General features: G+C 38.9%; 1 protein-coding gene across 1 annotated transcript in view; it reads right to left on the bottom strand.

The window, feature by feature from the left end:
* The window catches only part of myocd (myocardin), a 114,025-nt gene extending 110,612 nt beyond the window's left edge, over nt 1-3,413 (bottom strand). The window contains exon 1 of the mRNA XM_026277344.1: nt 3,311-3,413. The gene's annotated coding sequence lies outside the window, so the exon portion shown is untranslated. The remainder of the gene's footprint in view (nt 1-3,310) is intronic.
* Nucleotides 3,414-20,249: the final 16,836 nt, after the last annotated feature.

Raw genomic sequence — 20,249 nt, 5'->3', positions numbered from 1 at the left:
ATACACAAGTTCTCCTGAAATCAAAAGCGAGGTTATAATGTAGGTAATCAATGCAGTTCTTACAGTTCAGCTCCTTGAGAACAGAAGTTAAGATCCGAGTCTGTCTGCCATTGATTACAGCAATTCCCTAAAGATGTATAATGATGCATGCTTTGGGAAGCAATCAGACTCTAATTTGGACTAAAGTGGATGGATGTGTGGAGCATCAAGTAGGAAATGCCAGAAACTATACAAATAACGGGGCTTATGTCATCACATACTTCATATGAATCACAGCTGCAGAGAAAAAAAGAAATCAAATCAAGCAAATGGAACAAGCTTATCATTTTAAAACGTAAGTTATTTTTAGAAAAAGTGACATAAACAAAGTGCCGACGAAGGCCAGGAATAGAAGGGCTATTTCTGCCGTTTCTCTTGGATGGATGTCATGGACTCTGATGCTGATGCTATGCATGCAGGAGAATGGATTTTGTTTTTCGTCCTCACTTTGGAGGGAAAGCGCTAGCGCTCATTCTACTCACATTGTTGTTTCGTGACTCATCGACCGTGTTTGGATCTGACAAATATTTAAACACTCAAGGCGGTGTTACTATGAATGGTCAATGAGCTGATTGATCTGGATCCGATCAATACACATGTCGGTGTCTGTTTAAAAATCAGAAATACACCTCATTCTAACTGCAGTTTATTTTTTTGTTTTACATCGGAAAAGTGCATGACGGTCATAAGAACGTCCATCTGGCAGATCGCTATGATGACACTCATGCTATTGTTGATCTATTCAAACAAACAGTAGGAAATGACTGATGGCTTCTGTATATGGAATCATCCTTCATGTTTCCATCCTCCAGCTTAGGACTGATGATTTATGATAAAGTTTTATTTGTTCTGTGCTTCTCGTTGGCTTCACTCACATAACCTGGCAATTATTGAGATTGACAGGTTATCCTGTTTCACCTGGTTCACCTTTGCAATAAAACCGTACAGTAACGAAATCCTCTTGATTATTTAGTCTAATACATATGAGAAATATTGACACCATATCTCATAATACCTCATAATACCAAAAATTTCACAAAAAGTAAAGCCAAAAAATGCAAACTAAATGAAAGCCTGATAAGACAAAGTCTGTCAATTAAATGAAAAACATCTGTAATGACAGAACAGGATTTCAGATCATGAAATGAGTGTTTATAATAAGCATATACCATCACATGTAAATAAGAGTCTCCATGATAAAATAACAAAGGAAAAATTTACTATTTATATGTATTGACACTTTCATACTGTTGAAATCATCATATAAAATGTGTATTTTAAAGAAAACTTTATATTGTTGCATCTGTCTGTATGTCTACACTTAAGAATAAAGCCTCTTTATTGCCAACAATGGTTCCATGAAGAACCTTTAAAGGTGGGATATATATATTTTTTAAACGCTTTAGGAAACTGAGTCGGGCCGAGTACAAAAACACCCCGTATGTGGGTGGAGCTATCAAAAGAGGTGCCAATCCTTTTAGGGTAGGGGCGTGTTTGTTTTGGTGATTTGAAATATCAACATGTCATTGACTACCAGAAATATATATATATATATAGAGAGAGAGAGAGAGAGAGAGAGAGAATTTTTTTTCTTTTTTTAATACAAAAAAAGTTCCTCAGATTATTAAAATGTTCTTTACTCTAAGAAAAATGGTTCTTTTAAGAAGTGATCACTGAAAGGTTATTTGGGTGAACTAAACTGGTTCCTCTATGGCATCACTATGAAAATAAACTTTCAGAACCTTTATTTTAAAGGAACAGTTCAGTCAAAAATGAAAATGTGCTTAAGATTTACGTAGACGAGTTTGTTTCTTTATCAGATTTGGAGAAATGTAGCATTCCGTCACTTGTTCTCCAATGGATCCTCTGCAGTGAATGGGTGCCGTCAGAATTGGAGTCCAAGCCAAAAGAAACTAAGCCATTATTAAGACATTTTTACATAAAATATGAGCCCATAATCCATAATAATGCTTTGTCCAGTTAAAAAAATAAATTCTGAACAGATCAAACACTGTTTACTAGACAAAACAGCTCTAAACACATATGTGGGTGGATTTTAATGTGAGAAACAACAGGAGATGGGACTCATATTTTAGTTAAAAGCATCTTAATGATGGATTCATTTCTTGCCAACACTTCACAAGACATTAACTGATGGACTGGAGTGGTGTGCATTTCTGTAATGTGTTTTTATCAGCTGTTTGGACTCTCATTCTGACGGCACCCATTTAATGCAGAGCATCTATTGGTGAGCAAGTGATGCAATACCACATTTCTCCAAATCTGATGAAGAAACAAACTCATCTACATCTTGGATGGCAAATGTTTATGTTTGAGTAAACTATTCGATCATAATTTCAAGTAAATGGTTATCACGTGTTCACTGCAAATTAACAAACACATGACTCAAAATAGAAATTCATGTACTACGTTTAATCTTCAGAACTGGAATGCTTCAGAACTATATTCGTAATCAAATTCCTATGATGAAGAACAATAGCATGAGAACAATTGAGAACAACTCTTTTGTTGGTACGCTGAGAAGCGCCGCTCAATGATGTCATGTTTCTAGAAGGCAATTGGGGGCACATGAAAGAGCTTCAATCAGAAACACATTGTACCTGACGGAGGAGGATCTCCAGCATCAGAAACGCACACGAGCGCGTAGGGAGGGACGTGACACCGACTACAGCTGACAAAGGAGAGCAATTTGCCAAACTACATAAAAGCAGGATCCGCAGCCGTATTGAAGTGAACTTCCAGCATTTGGTTTTAATTACGCCTGGCTCCCGGGATCAGCCCTGAAGATACGCTCCTTCTGAACATTTCAACTTCTATAAACAACCAATCTTCTTGTTACTGAGCTGACGGCTTTAAGGCATCGGACGGGCCAAGACGTCCACACATTCCTTGAGTAATAAATCTCAGTTTTAATATATTCATTTACATCACACTGCAAAAATCTCCAAAGCCAGCGTTGAGCCAAGAGACATCTAAACACCATGCGTCACTGAATCTAAACGCTCAGATCGGTTCAAGAAACTGTAAGAACACGGCAGCACAGCTCCTCTGATAAAGCTCATGTATGTCAACCAACCACATTTAAGCACAAACAAGCTGGTTTTATCAGATTCATCCACTAAAGCATTTAGAGAAACACACATTAGAATATATGAGTGAGCAAGACCTCTGATGAACCATGTCTATTAATCAAAGCGCAGGCCTGATAGCGTAACACTAGATCTGAATGAGAAATGTGTGCAGGCCTGACCTGATCGGCGTGTCTTCACTGGAGGCTCAGTGTCACTGGCAGCAGCTCCTGCAGTTTCGTGGAGCGCAGACGCTTCTCTCCTCCCAGTTACTCCTTACTGCCATCAGGGAATCTGTGCAGGAGATTTTATCAGCATTCACTCGCCTTTCACTGCTGCCTTTAGTAGGAACAAACAGTCATTTTGGAAATATTCCTGTTGATTTCTGATGACGGCGTCGGTGTGAGTCACTGGTTCAAAGCTTCCCATGTGAAATATTCAGTCAGGACTCCTATGGGAGACGTGTTTCTGGACAAATATTAGCTCTCACTCGTCAGTCGGTTTGTGATGTATAGCTGCTTTTCTGCTTGTTTACCTTTCTATGCGATTACAGGATTTTCAGATTTCTTTAACTGAAGGGCCGTTTCATCCCTGTGGACTCTTGAAAATCATTTCTTTTTCCATACTGTCACTTTTGTTTATTGTGTCTGCTATGAATGTCCAACAGTGAACAAACTTGCATCACAGGAGAAATCTGGCAATGAATATGAATATTTTTCACTACGGCGTCATTTCCACCAAATATCAAATGATGTACGGTGTGTAACAGCATTCTGGGATGGAAACGATGTTGAGGGAAATTACATTTCAAACATTTTTGGAACAAAATGACCTACGACTTTGTCTCATTAAGGCTAACTTACATTTATGCATTTAGCAGATGCTTTTATTCAAAGCAATTAGTCAAAGAGCCAACAGGGTTATTAGACAACTAGACTATGAAGTAAACTAGAGAAATGCAGAGAAGATTTTTTTTATTATTGTTATTATTTCAAATAAATAATTGCATGTATCAAAATAAGCACAAACCTATTTAGTTTTGTTTAACTTTACAAAAAGCAAACTTAATATCTTGAACTTGCTCAAATGTATGCATGTTATAGATAATAAAACAATCGAACCAAGTGGCATCTGCAAATTAATTTCTGACGGTTTTAATTTCTGAATCATTTTTGCAATGTCCAGATAGTTTTCGCCTTTATATTTTTCTAGACTGTGAGCAGAAGAATGTGTTCGATGCAATAAAGAGGAAATTAAAATGTACTGTACGTCTAGGTCATGCTCTGTCAAACTAAGAATTTTTGACAGACTGTTTGATATTACAAGCTTTAGAAAAATCACAAGCCAGCGTTAATGATTTCAGCTCCGTCTGTCTGACAGGAAGTTGGGGTTGTGACCGCTTCCCTATTCGAATTTTCTGAATACGTTTAGTGAGTGATATATACACACAACCACAAAAAGCTCTTAGGACAGAAAAATGGCAAAAGAAAAGTCCTTTGCCACCCATCACCTTTGACTTGTTTTGCTGCACATTCCCATGACACAAATCAGATTTATTCAGAAACCTTTGTACCGTTCCTTGAGTAAGACAGACTGCGGCCAGCTGTAAAACATGATGACAATGACATCACAGGTTAAATTTAGAGAGGATTTCAGCTCGTGTGCTATATTTGGACTCCAAACCAGCCATGATGTCAGGTTTGTGCAGTTTTGACTGAACACTGAAAAGAGTACTATGTCATCCAATACCAACAGAGCCTGCTGTGGAGTTTCACGCTCTCTACATGAAATGTAATGGCAAAAATAAGCGGGAATGTTTCATATTACGCTGCAACAAACTCAAAACACATTCCTGTGAACAGAGTTCCCTCAGAGATCTTCCGTCAGTCTGCTTCATCCTTCATTGTGCGAATGCCCCGAATGACTTTTTCAGTTTAATGCTAAGGTTGCATCAAACAATAATGCATATTTCATCTTAATGCAGCATGTTTTTGCTGTAGTTCCCTTGCAGCTTGAACAATTACATGATTTCTGTTTGTGAGCGCTTGTTTAGTACCAAGTGAAATATATTGTTGTGTTAAGAGAAACATTTTAGATCCTAGCTGAAATGTATATATACTTGTATGTAAAATTAATATGTGGTTATAAGACCTCAAAGCGTTTGTTTAGACATGCTTTCGGGGGGTTCAGGCCTTAATTAGGGTGTTCAGACACTGCTCTTGTTCGCACCCTGCTATCCTCTCACACACTCCATCAGTAAACAGCAATCACACACATCAGTCCTTACTAGTAACCAGGTTTTGAACTCTGTCAATGACAAGTCTGTCGATTTGTCTATAACATTTAGATTTATTCAGAAAGAATATAAAACCCCAGATGGTAGGAAATAAAAAGTGTGAAGCATGGATAAGAACATTTCTGGCACATTTAATCCGACATGAATATGCTGACTGAATATTTGCTTTAATCGTGTAAATCTATCAGTCTGTGTGTGTCTGAGCAGCATGTGGTAATAAAATGGGACTTTCTCAACAGACTGACATGCAAGGTTGAATGCTAAATATTGCAAAACAGCATTACTGATTACACACATGGTCTCATAAAAGAAATTCTATATAGAGTTTGCAATAATTAAATGAATAGTTTCCTCAAAAATGTAAATCTGCTGGAAATATGCTCACCCTCAGGCCATCCAATATGTAGATTTTGCAGAGTTTGTTTCTTTATCAGATTTGTAGAAATGTAGCATTGCATCACCAATGGACCCCCTGCAGTGAATGGGTGCCGTCAGAATGAGAGTCCGAACAGCTGATAAAAACATCACAATAATCCACAAATAATCCACACCACTCAATCAAACATTGTGTGAAACCAAAAGCTGCGTGTTGTAAACATATCTGTCATTAAGACATTTTCATAATCCATAATAACCTTCCTGAATCAGGAGAGAAATCTGCACAGATCAAGCACCGTTTACATGCCAAAACAGCTCTAAACCAATATGTAGGTAGATTTTGAATATGTACATGAATTTGAGCCAGAAACAATGGTTTGAAGCAAAAAAATGTCTTGATTTATTTGTTTTTTACAAAGACACAGTTTTTGGCTTCATAACATGTTAACTGCTGGACTGGACTGGAGTGATGTGGATTATTGTGATGTTTTTATCAGCTGTTTGGACTCTCATTCTGACGGCACCCATTCACTGCAGAGGGTCCATTGGTGAGCAAGTGATGCAATGCTACATTTCTACAAATCTGATGAAGAAACAAACTCTACAAAATCTACATCTTGGATGGCCTGAGGGTGAGCGTATTTCCAGCAGATTTACATATTTTAGGAAACTATTCATTTAATTATTGCAAACTCTAAATAGAATTTCTTTATGAGACCATGTGTGTAATCAGTAATGCTGTTTTGCAATATTTAGCATTCAACCTTGCATGTCAGTGGCACCCATTTACTGCAGAGGATCCATTGAGCAAATGATGAAATGCTACATTCCTACAAATCTGATGAAGAAACAAATTAATTTTACATCTTAGATAACCCGAAGGTGAGTAAACCTTTGATTTTTAAAATTACATTTTCTGCTTTATGTCCAAAATTGTTGCATTAATTCAAAATGTTGTCAGACTTACTTGATAAGAAAAATACAAAAGGAAGAGAAATTGCCAGAAGAGCAAGTCACATAACTGATATCTTACAGCTATTACAGCCATAATGCCACTTTTCATCTGCCATAAAAATGAAGACAAGACTGCCTTTAATTGAAATGACACCGATGTAAACAATCAACAGAATTTAATATCTCGGTGTGTGCAAGATGAAGAGCAGAATGCAGTGAGGGTTGAATTATGTATACTAGCATACGCTGTCTGTTTTCAATGCATGTCCCCGACACAATTTAACTTCCCGAGCCCTTGAGGAGAGACAAATAAGATCCAAATGCTCAATGAACTGTGCATTAAATAACATTAGAATTATATTAAATTTTCCCCCGTGAAGCACCTTGCCCAGTATAAGAGTGTGCTGAAGAGCAATCACGCTAATGTGTTTAAGTTCATTATGACAGCAAATGCAGTTTGTGCAAAAACTGATTGGGCAAAGACCAGGCTTGTTGATTCAATAAATCAAAAATGTCCTGAGGCCTTGGATGGCTTAAGATATTAAATTATGACATTTCTGATGAATGTGAGATGAATTTCTCAATACACTGTTTGATATTCCAATGATCTTGGTTATTCCTAGGGCTAAAGCTTTCTTTGATTATTGTGTGCTGCAATGTTTCTCCACAACTGTGACGACTTAATCTGAAAACGTTAGCATTACATTTCAATTTCAGATGACAGATCGTATTAAAAACAAACCCATAGTTGATGAATACAAACCATAAATATTTGAAAGTAAATGTTGTCTGTAAACATAACCAATTGGTTTATATATAGCTACCGACTGCAAGCCAGATGAAGATCTTCAACACAAAAGCATCGGTTCTACACAAAACCCAACATTATCAGGTGTCTTCATGTTAAATACTCGAATCATTCCAAACGCTTGTAACAATACGTGGTGAGCAAGCTGCTAATTACATTTTAAACACAAATCTACTTATAATAATACTCTTCAGTATATTTATACAATCACTGGCTAAACAAGCAGCGTTTCATCAATGTAACAAATGAGGCCCGCTGCTAATTTTAAACACATGCAATGCAATCCGTTTCATTTGTCTGAAAATCATCTGCTGGAATATGAAACGTAAGAAATTGTTTTTCGAGCACGCCGTTTTTCATAGCATTGTAAGCGAGCGGCGGAATTTAACAGGCCTTGCGTGATTGACTTTACGGTCAAAGCCGTGCGCCGTGTGTTTATGAATCTACAGGCACATGACAAACAGAGTCTCGTAAAACAGACATTTTTCTTTCAGCTTTCTCTGGAGTGTCTAAACATCATGTAGCTGTGACTTTAATATGTCAACAGATTATGAAGCATATTCCCAGCATGCCAACATAAGCAAGCCGCTGTTGTTCCAATGCCGAAGGACGTCTTGCAGAAAAACAGACGTGCGATACGTCCAGAGACATATCTGAGGCCTCAGCAATCCCATTTTTATAGTCGAAGCAGACAATACAAGAACAATAATAAATGGCATTCCAGCAGAACCGGGCCTGATGACTCAAGATCTGGCCAGGATTTTTCAGCTTTTTCTGGATTGGAAAATAAGCAGCGTTTACATTCCTCAGCTTGTCCTTTCACTCAGCATTCGGTGAAACATAAGAAATCTGGCAGGAGCGCAATCAAACAACAAATCGGCATGTATGCAGGCGGATTACACGTAAACGTCCTAGATCATAATTGGCAGAGAGAGCGCAGGGTGATAACGTCATTGGCAAAGCTATGGCTTTTTTTGACATCATTCACCCAAAAACGAACATTCTGTCATCATTTACTCACAAAACCTGCCGGACTTTCTTTAGAAAAATTACTCTCTTTGTAAGAACCAAGAATATCAGAATGTCTTCTCTTATGTTCCACACAAGAGAGAATAAATAAATGAGGACAGAATGATGATTTTTGAGTGAACTGCCCTTTAACAGTCTCAATCGGGTAAATGGCTTTACTCCTTCATGCATCCTATCTTCCTCTCGGCAGGAGAATGGGTGATAGAAATGATCAATCAACACGGACAAACTGTAAACAGTTCAATGACACGTGGTAATATAAAACCAAAATCTCAAATAAACAACAGCGGGCCTGTTTAGAGGCAGCATCTCAACAATAGAGCAGCAACACGCACCGCAGTCATCATTAAGACTCATAACTCACAGACCAGAGAGTTTAAATAAACACGGAGCTTCAGCAGCCACGCACACACACACACACACACACTGAGACCCAAGCACACAAGATGGGAAGAGCTGCGGCTCTGTGTGTGGCACCAGGAGACCAGCATTTATTTGTGACTGCACTGACTGAGTTTGGGAAAACATGACATCATATACCTCTGAGTCTGAGTTTGTTATACAGCAAAAGTTATGACAAAACAGAGGAGACTGTAGTTTGGAATGAATAAAGCTCTGCAGGTGAGGATACACATATATGTAGAGTTAAGATAAAACAGGAATTAAATAATTAAAATGATGGGGTAAGAGTGAAGAATAATGCCAAAATAATGCAGAGAATTTCTTATGGTGAGCTCTTTTAGTAGCCCTGCAAATATTTTTATGGTGCTTTAACTTACATGCATTAAACAAAATTACATACTTATTACGTAATCCTCTGTGTCCCATGTGAGACATAAGGCCACAAAACAACAACAGCTTTAACACTGTTTGAGACTGAATATGAGGCTCCTGAACTCTGCGTCCGGTGAAACTTTATTATAAATCCATATTTGATTTATACTACCTCAAACTGAGTCCAGGAACGGTCTCCAAGCTGACCTCATGAAGAAATTCTTTGCTTTAATTGAGCTCTAATTGGCCCTGATTACACGCTATTAGAGTGAGTTCAGAGAGAAGAAACACCAGCTCCTCTGAGGGTCTATCAGTGAAGATGGTCTCATCACGAGTGATGTGTGACATCGGTCATATTCATATCTGACCTCTGAGCTGGTCTGAGGCTCTGATCAATGCACAAAAATATCAATGCAGTGCTCCATGGATCCTGACGGATGAATTCATAGTTTGATATTTGCCAGGACTCACTCCTATTGTTATTCGTGGCATTATTTTCTGCGTCTCCAATTTTCTCTCAGGATTTACACGTGGTCATTTATCAAGCACAGTAAGTGTGTTTACACAGTGTCCTTTCAATTTATGGCTGTAAGGTAATCCGGGGAACAAAACACATTTTCATCTGACAGGATTGCATGTCCATTTTTTTTTTTTTTTTTTTTTTTTTTTTATTTGAACACTTTCATGCATTTAAAAAACAGTTTTGTAATATTTATTGTGTGATATCACATCCAATCCAGTATGATGATCAATTCTGACCCTTCTTCATAATGGCCCTTACGAAAAAGTAGTATACTTTAGTTTTATTTTACTAAGTATACTTAAGTGAAGTTCAAGTATATTTTTAAGTATACTTTATGTAGCAAGTATACAAATATCAGTGTTTTAGTAGTATACTTGTAAGTGTACTGTTTCAATACTCCTTGGGACTAAATTGCCCCAATTTCTAGTACAGGTGCTGGTCATTAAATTAAAATATCATTAAAAGGTTGATTTATTTCACTAATTACATCCAAAAAGTGAAACTTGTATATTATATTTATTCATTACACACAGACTGATATATTTCAAATGTTTATTTCTTTTAATTTTGATGATTATAACTGACAACTAAGGAAAATCCCAAATTCAGTATCTCAGAAAATTAGAATATGACTTAAGACCAATAAAAAGAAAGGATTTTTAGAAATCTTGGCCAACTGAAAAGTATGAACATGAATAGTATGAGCATCGACAGCACTCAGTTCTTAGTTGGGGCTGCTTTTGCCTGAATGACTGCAGCGATGCGGCGTGGCATGGAGTCGATCAGTCTGTGGCACTGCTCAGGTGTTATGAGAGCCCAGGCTGCTCTGATAGTGGCCTTCAGCTCTTCTGCATTCTTGGGTCTGGCATATCGCATCTTCCTCTTCACTATACTCCATAGATTTTATATGGGGTTAAGGTCAGGCGAGTTTGTTGGCCAATTAAGAACAGGGATACCATGGTCCTCAAACCAGGTACTGGTAGCTTTTGCACTGTGTGCAGGTGCCAAGTCCTGTTGGAAAATGAAATCTGCATCCCCATAAAGTTGGTCAGCAGCAGGAAGCATGAAGTGCTCAAAACTTCCTGGTATACAGCTGCGTTGACCTTGGACCTCAGAAAACACAGTGGACCAACACCAGCAGATGACATGGCACCCCAAACCATCACTGACTGAAACCTTACACTGGACCTCAAGCAACGTGGATTGTGTGCCTCTCCTCTCTTTCTCCAGACTCTGGGACCCTGATTTCCAAAGGAAATGAAAAATTTACTTTCATCAGAGAATATAACTTTGGACCACTCAGCAGCAGTCCAGTTCCTTTTGTCTTCAGATGCTTCTGACGCTGTCTTTTGGCTTGACACAAGGAATGCGACAGCTGAAACCCATGTCTTACATACGTCTGGGTGTAGTGGTTCTTGAAGCACTGACTCCAGTTGCAGTCCACTCTTTGTAATCTCCCCCACATTTTTGAATGGGTTTTGTTTCACAGTCCTCTCCAGGGTGCAGTTATCCATGTTGCTGATGAAGAAATTATGCTTTTTTTGTTTTGTTTTGTATTTTTTATCATTTTTTACTTCAAATTTTCAATGGTAGTCACAATGTATCAACACAAAGAATATGAAGCGGAACAATTGTATTCAACACTGATAATAATCCGAAATGTTTCTGGAGCAGCAAATCAGCACATCATAATTATTTCTGAAGGATCATGTGACACTGAAGACTGGGGTAATAATGCTGAAAATTCAGCTTTTTTCACAGGAATAAATTACATTTTACAATATGCTTACATAGAAAGCAGTTAATTGAAACATTCCCTTTAAGAGACATTAAAAATATACTTTTGACCTTCTGTTTTTAAGGGAATCCCAGTCACTGCAGTCACCTCAGTCACTTCAGTCAACACCAACAGTGCAAAACAGATCCCAATTGCCTGATTGTGGATTGTCACCACCTGCCACCAATCACCATGCTCCCTATATCTGTGCACTCTCCCTGCTAGTAGGCTGTCTGGTCTCAAAGATTGTTATGCATAAGTACTGTACCTGTTTCTTTACTTGTGTTTATTCACCTCAACAATCCTCCAACGCTTCATCTCCTGTGTTCCCATCTTCTCCACTGCTCCTTCATTCCTTTGATCACCTGCAAGACAAAGACATGATTACCACACAGTTAAAAACCCAGACCCTAATAGATAAGAACCCCGACCCCATAGAGTCACTGGATAATTTAACCTTGGACTGTTGCTCTGTTTACCCCTGCCGTTGTCTTCAATAAACCTGCTCTTTTCTGTAACTTACCTGTGTCTTTCTGTGTGTTTGACGACAGAAGACCAGACCGCCAATTATGAATTGGGGTGAGGACCAGTTGTGGTGTCTGCAGCAGGGAGGTTGGCCATTGGAAAGGTATGTGGAGGAATTCCTCGAGCTCTCTTTACAGGTGAGCCGGCACGATGCTGCACTTGGTACTTGTTTTCAGTTGGGTCTGGATGAAGAAATGATCCATTGTGATCTTCCTACAAGTGATTTTCCTTTGGTCGAGTTGATTAATCTCATCCTTTATTTAAATGGTTCTACATCTGAGGTAGAAGAAGTTAAGTTGAAAACCATGCTCATCCAGCCCCCTCTGAAACACACCTTGCCTCTCCAGCTCACCCCACGCCAGGACCCTCTACATTCCTGACCAATGGTTTCAACCACCCAATCCCTCCCATTTATCCCCTTGCTTGTATATGGAACAGTGCTGACCTGGGGGCCAAGGTAGCAGACACCGTATACCAGTTTGTCCGATCAGCGTTCAAATCCGAATTCCTTTTCCTGTCTTCAGTTTCGAGCTCCTTCTCAGTCCTCAGTTCAGAAACAGCGGTCGCCCTACAGGCAAGCTCCACTCTGCTCCACTTCAAGCCTACCAGCCTTTCCACTGTTAAGCACACTGGCCGCTCCACAGCCAACCATGTTGGCCACTTCCTAAAGCATGTAAGTGAAGTGGAGTGGGGAGCGTGCGAAATATAGTCAGAGCGCGAAGCATGTTTTTATCCTAAGGTCTCGCTCCGGTTCCTCTCCGATACCACTCACACCACGAGTCTAAGGCATGCACAAATCCACCCAAATTCTTATAGGTCTATGGTTGGCTAGTTCGGGGTTGCATTTGTAATTTATGTTCAACACATGGATGTTTAGCTTTTTAGTTTGTTTGAAGCCTCAGACTGACATCAGTTCAACTTTTAATTTGTGTTCAAACTTGTATGTTCGCTGTTGTGTTTGTTTGATATGAATACATGTTCTATTTTGCTGTTGCTGTTAGTTCTTTATAGGCTATAGGCTGCGGCGTGGAGCGGGTTTGCTATGATTTGACTTTCCACGCCTATGTTAACAGACACACTGCCTGCGGAATACGTGCCTATCAGGTATCAGGTGCGGTCCAACCACAATGCAACCATGGCCCTGCAACAATAGAAGTGAAGCTTCTATATTCTACTCTGGCAGTGTGTCCCAGGCATACTCCGGTTGAAAACGGCAGGTGTTAGGAATGCAAAGGAATTTTGAATTTGAGCAAGTGAGGAGCGATTTCACCTGAGTGGGATGAAATTGTACGTGAGCGGTCTGGTGCGACTTTGAGCAGTGGAGTGGGGGAAGCGAACACCAACATGAACGGGGAGTGGAAATTCTCACTGCTCAGCTCTGCTCACATGCTCTGGCCACTACACCATTAAGCCTGCCGTCTGTTTCACCCATTCAAGCCCATGGGCCACCCGTCGGCTGCTTCACCTTCAGGCCCCCAGCCATTTCACTCTTAAGCCTGCTGGCTACTTCGCCATCAAGCTCATCAGCCAACCCTCTGAAAAGCCTGCCGGCCGCTATGCTCTCATGCCTACCGGCCGCTTCACTCTCAAGCCTGCTGGCCGCTGCCAACTCAAGCCAGCTGGCCACTCTGCTCTCAAGCCAGGGGTGTGCTGCTGTTTTGGATTCCAGCCCAGAGAGGGCATATGTTTAAGAATCTAGCCTGGAGAGGGCTAATGCCTCCACTTTCAGCCTGGCCATGGATTCCAGGTCACGGCCAGGGCCAGGGCCAGGGCCAGGGCCAGGGATGGCTGTGGTTCCCATGTCTGGCCCAGGGAGGAACAAGGATGCCAAGTCAAGCCTAGAGAGGGCTCCTGTTTCCACGTCAAGCCCAAAGAGGGCTGGCTGTTCCAACTTCTGGCCCAGAAAGGGCTTCAGATTCAGAGTCTAGCCCAGAGTGGGCTCCTGTTTCTGCATCCAGCCCAGTGAGGGCTCCTGTCCTCACACCAATCCCAGAGAGGGCTGCTGTTCCCACATCTGGTCTAGGGAGGGCCTCAATTCCTGAGTTTAGCCCTGAGAGGGCTCGTGTTCCCATGCCTAGCCCAGAGAGAACTGTTGTTTCTACGTCGGGCCCAAGGAGTGTGTCAATTACCAAGATCAGCCCAGCGAGGGTTGCTTTTACCTTGTCTAGTCCAAGGAGGGTCACATATCCTGTATCTGGCCCAAAGAGGGCTCCTGTTTTCACATCCAGCCTAGAGAGGGCAGCTGTTCAAGCCTATAACCCAGGGAGGCTCTCAGATCCCAGATCCAGCCTAGAGAGGACTTTGATTTCCATGTCAGGCTCAGAAAAATAGTTGTTCCTATGTATGGCCCAGGGAGGGCCCCTATGCCCAAGTCCAGTTTAGAGAAGGCTCCAGTTCTCATGTCATGCCCAGAGAGGGCTTTCGTTACTGGGTTAGGCCTATAGTGGAGTCTTGTTCCTGAATTTGACCCAGAGAAAGCTAACATCCCAGAGGATAGCCCGGAGGAGGCTTCGATTCTCAAATGCAGAGAGGCCTCCAGTCCACAAATCCAGTCCAGAGGTGGCTTTGGTTCCCGAAAGCTGTCCAGAGAGGGTTGTTATCCCCAAATCTGATTCAGAGAGGGATTCGGTTCCCGAATGCAGCCCAAAGAGGGTCCCTGTTCCTCTCCAAGTCCAGAGCAGAGCCAAAGGGAGCTATAAATTGTTTACTGTCCTAACCTATTCGGTCATCTGCCTGCCAACGCTTTTTCGACACCTTGCCCTTCTCTTGAACCCCCACTCTCCCTCCACTGCTGGCACATCTATGGCGTGACACTGCGCCTTCAGGGAGGGGGGAATACAGGGAGTCCCAGTCACCTCAGTCACCATCTACAGAGTTGCACCAGTTCCCAATTACCTGATTGTGGATTGTCACAACCTACCACTAATCACCATGCTCCCTATATATGTGCACTCTACCTGTTAGCAGTTTGTCTGGTCTCACAGTTTGTTATGCATATTTACCTGTCTCCTTACCTGTGTTCACTCACCTTGATGATCCTCCAACAATTCATCTCATGTGTTCCCATCTGCTCCACCTCTCCTTCGTTCCTCCGATCATCTGCAAGACAAAGACACAATCAATGCACACATAAGAACTCTGACCCCATACAATCACTGCATAACTTACCCTTGGACGTTGCTCTATTTACCCCGCCTTTGTCCTTAATAAACCTGCTCTTTTGTGTTACTTGCCTCAGCCTCTCAGTGTAATTTCTGACACTGACCTTTTGACTTATATCATGTTTACACGTCATTCCAAAAAGCGGCCGCTTTATTGGTTTTGCTTCCCACACGTGACGCGAAGCCTAATCACTCATGATCAAAATATGATTACGCGGGTAAGGAACTATCGTCGACTTTAGACACTTATAAAAAATAAACTGGTGGATAACACATGGAGAACTTTTATTGTTTCGCTCAAAACCAATACATTTTTTTTTTGAATGAAAATAATTTAGTGCCCCATATATGGGAATGGGATGAAACAAAAACGGCTTCACCTTACGTCCTATTAACTTCTAAATTTAAAAGTGTTTGAAACTGCTGTGGCTGCATAACTAAAGGTTTATGAAAAAAACTGAATTAATTGACATGTTAGTTAAATATTAAAACAGATATTATTGTGCATTAAAAATTAGATTTTTTATTGTTTTTTGTTGGCCAACATACATAGTTATTGAAGTTCCAGCATCTTGTAAAACATTTCCTAAGTGATGTTTCTCATGCTGGGCATCTGTTCATACACACAGGCCTGCTTTAAAATCAAATAAAGAGCTTATACAGCACGTTCACTGACTTCATGCTCTGGGAATTTGAACCAGAACTTGATTCTTGTGATTCCAGAAGTTTCTAGGTAAGAGTGTTTGGTGTTATCACCAGAAGTGACGTCATGTCTTGAGTCGAACCCAGTTATCGGTAAGAAGTCTCTGTGTGATGAATGAGTCAAACGACGCCGCGCCTTCACAGCAATCAGCCATTTAGTATGTGTTTATTGGCATGACAGGTAGATGAAGGAGTTAAAAAAACACCCTGATAATGTTTGGAATAATGAATGACAGACTTTAGATGGACTTTAAGTAACAGCACATTGGTTCAGGCCGTACTGTGGTGGAGGCTGTCAAAGTGCATTAAAAACCCTTAAAGTTCTAATTAGCCAGGCGGATAATGTGTGTGAAATTGGGAAAGACTTCCATCAGATGAGCGAACACGCAGAGCAAATCCGTTATTTCTGTCATACTGCAGTCCCAGGACGGCCATTACTAAGCCAATATCCTGTTTCAGTGCGAGTCTCGGTCCAGCCTGTTGCTGTTGGCTTTCTACCAAAGCGTGAAACTATGAAAATTGTCCAGTCATGGCCTGAAGCGCTGAAACCACCAGTTTTTGAGGCCCTGCACATGTCTGAGAGCCCTGCGATGATACTGTCCCTCATATAGCGGACGATATGAGTGTGTATTTGAGCGACCGCAGCTCTATGTTCTGAGAGCAGATAATCGGGCCTGACTTCCTGCAGGCGTTTATCAGCCGCTCTCATGCGTCCAGCGCTCAACGTGTCGAGACCCTCTGGAGGACAGAAATAGCTTTGACATGTCGCGTAGCGGACATGGAAACAAAAGCCATGGCAGCGGATCGGTGCTGAGAGAAAGAGAGACTCCAGTCAGACCGGCTTCATGTGTCTGAAGTGAGCGTTTCCTCTCTATATGTTACGTGATCAAACAAAAGGGATTTTCACTAATACTAGAAATTTGTTCTTTGAGCCAACTGTATCCACATTAAAGAAAAGGAAAACTCTTTTAAAAATGTATGATGTACTATTGGTAGTAAATCATTGGTATTTTCATATTTTCAAGAAATGTTTCTAAATTAATGAGTCTAAAAAATGGCATATGGCATTAAACCTAGTAGAATATATTATATTATTTACATATGGCATATATATATATATATTCCTTCAGAAATCATTCTAATATGCTGAATTGTTATTAGTGCTGAAAACTGTTGTGCAGTTTCATATTTTCTTTGAAACCTGTGATCCTTTTTTCAATATTCTTTGTTAAATAAAAAGTTTAAAAGAAGAGCATTTATTTAAAATACAAATATTTTCTAAAAATATACACTACAGTTCAAAAGTTTTTTGTTGAAAGAAATTAAAACTTTTATTCAGCAAGGATGTGTTACATTTTAAGAAATGATAACAAATATTTATATTGTTAGAAAAGATTTATATTTTAAATAAACGCTGTTCTTTTTATTTATTTATTTTTCATCGGAGAATCCTGAAAATGTTTCTTTTTTGCAGTTTCCCAAAAAATATTTGGCTGCACAACTTTTGTCAACATTGATAATTCTAATAATAAATCAGCATATTAGAATAATTAATTAAGGATCATGTGACACTTTATACTGGAGGCATTGCTGATGCAAATCTAGCTTTGCATCACAAAAATAAATGATATTTTAAAGGATAATAAAATAGTAACCATTATTTCGCATTGTAATAACATTTTGCAAGATTACGGTTTATACGTATAAAAGTAAAAAAAAAATAATAATACAAAATTCATTAATACCAAATATCATCCCATTAAACCCAGACAAGCTCTTGATATTCATTTCTAATTTTCAAAACAACTAATGACTAAAAGCCTGTATGATGAGGTAATTATCCACCCATATTCATCGTTATATTCTGCAGATCACAGGCTTCATGAGAAGCAGGTTCATTGGTTTCAGACGGTGCTCCTTTAGCTCCCTCCATCGGTCATGAACAGAACATGACTACATCAGAATTTTCAATAAATAATGCTTCATGTTTCCGTTTCAGAATCTTATCACACTGATGCATTAATCTTCATGTCCTCATGAGCCATAATAATTAATTACTTAAACATCTACAGCTGTCATCTACATATCTGCTCACAGGCACATTTGTGTAAGAAAATATGTACAAAAAGCCTAAACTGAAACTGACTAAAACTGTTACATAAAATAAATTTCACAGATGCTGAACTATTTATAGGTCACTAATTAAGAACATTTGAGACACTGATCATGTGACTCTTTGCATAGATAGTTAATGTCTCAAAATAATCTTTGGATCATTTTATGTGTGTCAGTAAAATAGATATCTATTTCTAATAAATACTGTTCTTTTGAATGTTCTGTGCATCAAAGAATCCTTAAAAATTAAATGTATTTCAGTTTCCACAAATATTCAACAACACAACTGTTTTCAACATTGATAATAATCATATCAAACCAGCATAGCAGTAATGATGCTGAAACATCTGCTTTGATCATACCAGTAAATTACATTTTAACACATAGTCACATAAAAAACAGTAGGCTAATTTTGAATTGTAGTAATGTTTCACAGTTTTTACTATATAGTCTTGGTGAGCAGAAGAAACTTGTACACTGTATGTTAAAACTGTCTGGCTCAGGAGACAATAAACTTAATTTGCTACAAGAAAGAAGAGAATCACTGTAGGAAAATCCTCAAACTACTTTATGCTGCAGTCTGTTCTCTTTTAGTGCCATCCAATGGCATTTGAATGTTACTGCATCTAGAGTTCACACATCTGAGCCTTCTGATTTCACTAAACACAACTGAGGCTTTTACATGGAAAATGATCCTCACTGAGTGAAACAGAGAAAGGATTTGTATCACATAGAGTGCTTATGAGGTGGAGCAGTATGCACATGCCTAAAGAGCAACTTATGTACAATATAAAGCCTGAAAATATGTTACCTAATATAATATCACAGATAAAATATAGCTTGATTTCAGTACACTTGGATTGTGTGCACAACTAGTGAAAACAAATTTTTGTTTTGTGTTGTTCATGTATTACACAGACAGTTCTAGATGAAGCTCTCCACAGCCGCCTGCATCACATTAAAGAATATGAATTTGCATAACAGTTACTTACAGTACACTGACCAGTGCTGTTTGTTCTGTTCCTCTGTTTCTTTCAGGTTTGACATCTCCGTTGGTTCCTCTTCTCTTCCTGTCCGTCTCAGAGCTTTTATTTCATGCATTCTTATATATATATATATATATATATATATATATATATATATATATATATATATATATATATATATATATATATATTATTATTATTAAGAGCTATTTTAATGTTTAGGATGCCTAAAAAAACTTTCACTCGGTTTCATGAAGTGAAAATCATCGACCAAGAATTGCCTTATAACACATCTCTCCCATCTTTATTTGACCCTCTAACTTTAACACTCACTATTCTAATTCTATTCTTTAAAAAAAGAAAAGAAAGAAAAGAAAATCTAACTACCTTTCTAATTTTTTTGTATTCTATTTTCTTTTCATTTATTATACAATTATAAAAAAAGACCTCTAACACTAACTTGCTCTATTCTTTTTCTATTCTACCTGTTTTCTTTTTATTTATTATATTATTTAAAAGCCATTGCTACGTGTACTGTGTTAAGCTAACTGAGACTTGTTATAGCACTTATATATCATTGCTCTTTTTTTTTTGTTGATTTTAATGCCTTCCATTGTCCTCATTCGTAAATCACTTCGGATAAAAGCTTCTGCTAAATGACATCATTTATCTGTGCAGGTAGTAATTGTGTCAGATATGTTTATCTAATCTAATCTGATAGGTAAAAATTGATAGCCTGAATGCACTGTAAGTCGCTTTGGATAAAAGCATCTGCTAAATGCATTGATTTAATTTAATTTATTTTTTAATTTTAATCTGTCTGTACAATTTAATTTAATTGACAATTGTTTTTAGGAAGAGATATTTTTTAAATGCATTTAAAGCTAATAATTAATTTTATACAAAAAATAAAATAAAATAATAATTATTCGTTACATTTATACATTTCAATAAATAACTGACAGTCACCTGTGAAAAGGTTTGTCTCTGTCACCATAACAACAGCAGGTCGGTACATGTAAACACTGGTTGCTATGGAGACAGCTGTTTAAAAGAAATCAGTCGTGCGGTCAGTTAGAAACACATCGGCAAA

Source organism: Carassius auratus, chromosome 12 (genome assembly GCF_003368295.1).
Source record: "Carassius auratus strain Wakin chromosome 12, ASM336829v1, whole genome shotgun sequence".
Classification (NCBI taxonomy): domain Eukaryota; kingdom Metazoa; phylum Chordata; class Actinopteri; order Cypriniformes; family Cyprinidae; genus Carassius; species Carassius auratus.
The sequence above is the reverse complement of the archived record's forward strand: the minus strand, read 5'-3'. Positions and strand labels throughout refer to the sequence as shown.